This window comes from Salvelinus sp. IW2-2015, unplaced genomic scaffold, assembly GCF_002910315.2.
Source record: "Salvelinus sp. IW2-2015 unplaced genomic scaffold, ASM291031v2 Un_scaffold2638, whole genome shotgun sequence".
NCBI lineage: Eukaryota > Metazoa > Chordata > Actinopteri > Salmoniformes > Salmonidae > Salvelinus > Salvelinus sp. IW2-2015.
The window spans coordinates 110,255-113,423 of record NW_019943945.1 but is presented as its reverse complement, the minus strand read 5'-3'; the positions used below and the strand labels follow the sequence as shown (position 1 = coordinate 113,423).

Below are 3,169 nucleotides of genomic sequence, written 5' to 3'. Positions count from 1 at the left end.
GTCACTTTCATTACGAGGAGACCGCAATGCAAACATTAGGCTAGAAGCTAACTAAATAGTTTGTTGCTATCAAACCTGCCAATACGACAAACCAATTCAAACAATCAGTCTGAAAACAGCTGGTCAAACTAGAAACATGAGTGTTCACGTTCACTGACCGTTTCTGTTAGTTTGTAGTGTTAGGTTGGTCAGGACGTGGTTGGGCAGTCTGTTTTGGATGTTTCTATGTGCGTTACAGGTGACCTTGATATGCTCTCAATTAAGGCAGTGTTTTCATTCCTCTGATTGAGAGCCATATTAAGTAGGTGTTTGTTCACATGATTGTGTGGGTGTTTCTCCTGTGTCTGTGTATTGTTGCGCACACGCGGACTGTTTTCGGTTTGTTGTTCTTCGAGTTTTGTGTAGTCTGTTTATCCTGTTCGTGCGCTCTTCGTTGTCATGTAAGTTCTTACGTTTCAGTCAGTCTTACGCGTTTGTTGTTTGTATCTATTCAAGTTTCTTTCCTGTTTTCGTTTTGTTTAATAATATAATTTCAAGTTACACGCTTGCGTCTTGCGAACACACACTCCTCCTTTTCGTATGAAGAGAGGAGGAATTCGTTACAGAACCACCCACACAAAAAATCAAGCACTGAACAGAGGAAGGACAGGCGCAAGAAGAGGAATGACATGGGAGAAAGTTTGGGACGCAAGTGCTACACATGGGAGGAGATTCTGACTTAAGATCCCTCCCATGAACACTGCAGGCAGCTCGAGAGCGGAGGAAACCGAGAAGAACCGTGCTTATAGGGACGCGCTAGCACGAATCCCGAAAGCCCGTATACTACCCAAAATTTCTTGGGTGGCTAAGAGTGTGGCCAAGGCAGTAGAGACCTCGCCCACTTCCCAGGCTAAACCGTGAGCAGCAGGAGTACAGGGCAGACACCGTGTTACGCAGAAATAGAGCCACGTGTCCCTGTACGTTGCATAGGCCCGTGCGGGTATGCCACCCCCGCACTGTAGGGCTAGATTGAGCATTGAGCCAAGTACCATGAAGCCGCTACAATATCTGGCCACCAGGCTCTCCTTGGCCGCTTACATGGCACCAGCCTTACGCATGGGTCCCCGTCGCCTACAACCCGTCGGTATTCCACCTCCCGCACTGATCGCGACGGAGCATTCAACCAGTAAGGTTGGGCAGGCTCAGTGCTCAAGGACCAGTACGCTGCACGGTCCGGTATTTCCGGCGCCACCTCCCCGCCCCAGCCCATACACCATGCCTACTCCACGCACCAGCTTTCCAGTTGGTTTCCAGAGCCTATTCCCTCCTCCAGCGACGTGCGTCGCACAATATGGCGTGTTCCACCCAGTGCCTCAGTTCGGCACCACGCACTAACCCACCTGTGCGTCTCCAGAGCCCTGTAACACTGTACCTTCTCCCCTTATACCTCCGTCCCTTGATGTGCGTGCCCTCAGCCCGTGCCACCAGTGCCGTACCACCACCATCCATAGTGCGTTTGAGATCCAGTGCTGCCTTCCCTGCTCCCGCACTAGCTTGAAAGTGCGGTCCTTAGCCCGGTGCCTCCACGTTTCCGGCACCACGCACCAGCTACAGTGCCCTCATCCGCCAGACCATCCGTCTCCAGCCCATCTGAGCCCATCCCATCTCCCCAGCCCATCTTACCATCCGTCTCCCCAGCGCCATCTGAGCCATCCGTCTCCCCAGCCCATCTGAGCCATCCGTCTCCCCAGCGCCATCTGAAGCCATCCGTCTCCCACGCCATTGACCATCCTTCCCAGCCCATCTGAGCCATCTGTCTGCCCATTCCGTCTAGCCATCCTGTCTGTCCCGAGCCATTAGAGCCGCCCGCTGTCCAGAGCCGTCAGAGCCGTAGTCAGTCAGGAGCCCTAAAGCCATTCACCAGACAGGATCTGCCAGAGCCGCCAACCAGACAGGATCTGCCAATTCCGCCACAGACAGATCTAGCCAGAGCAAAGCCAACCAGTACAGGATCTGCCAGAGCCGCCAACCAGACAGGATCTCCAGAGCCGCCAACCAGACAATGAGCGATCCAGAGCCGCCAGCAAGCCAAGAGCGTTCCAGAGCTCATCCACCATGAGCGTTCGAGAGCCGTCAGCCACCATGAGCGCGAGACCTCAGCCACCAGATAGCGTCAGATCCTCAGCCGCCATGAGCGTCGAGAAAGCCGTCAGCAGCCATAGAGCGTCGAGAGCCGTCAGCCAGCCATGAGCGTCAGACTTACAGCCACCATGAGCGTCCAAGCGTCAGCCAGCCATGAGCGTCCAGAGCCGTCAGCAGCATGAGCGGTCACAGAGGCCGTCAGCCAGCCATGGCGTGCCAGAGCCGCAGCCAGCATGAGCGCCGAGCCGTCAGCAGCCATGAGCGTCCAGAGCCGTCAGCCAGCTGACTTACCGACCTCAAGCCAGCCATGAGCGTCCAGGCCGTCAGCCAGCCATTGAGCGTCGAGAGCTCGTCAGCCAGCCATGGAGTCGAGACCGTCAGCCACCATTGGCGTCCAGAGCCTCAGCCAGCATGAGCGTCCAGAGCCGTCAGCAGCCATGACGATCACAGAGCCGTCAGCCAGCCATGGCGTGCCAGAGCCTCAGCCCCCATGACGCCAGAGCAATCAGCCACCAAAATGAGCTCCAGAGCCGTCACACCATAGCTCCCCTCAGCCCAGAGCTGCCATAATCCTAACTCCCCTCGTCAGAGCTGTCTCTCTGTCCGAGCTTGCCCTTCAGCACGGAGTTGCCCTCTATCCTGAGCTACCTCTCTATCCTGACCTAACCGCTCTGTACTGAGTACCTATAAAATCCCGTGCGCCCTTTCCCAGGTGCTGCCCCTTATTTTCATGTTATCCCTGTAATTAAGTGTGTAAATAGGAGTGGTCAGTCGAGGGGAGACGTACGGGTTGACTATGGTGGGTGGGACCTCGCCAGACCTGAGCCACCACCAATGTCAGATGCCCCTAGACTTTTTGCTGGTGCGCCGAGTTCGCCACCTTAGGGGGTTAGTCACGTTCCTGACCTGTTTATCTGATAGTTTTAGTTAGTTGTCAGGACGTGAGTTGGGTGGCAGTCGTTTTGTGTTTCTACTGTTGGTTAAGGGTAACCTGATATGGTCTCAATTCAGCAGTGTTTCATTTCCTCTATTGAGAGCCATATTAGTA

The 3,169-nt window shown here is 54.8% G+C and overlaps 1 pseudogene; it reads right to left on the bottom strand.

The window, feature by feature from the left end:
- LOC112074444 (beta-chimaerin-like) overlaps window positions 1-2,380 on the bottom strand; it is a 24,718-nt pseudogene extending 22,338 nt beyond the window's left edge.
- Between the last annotated feature and the right edge of the window lie 789 nt (window positions 2,381-3,169).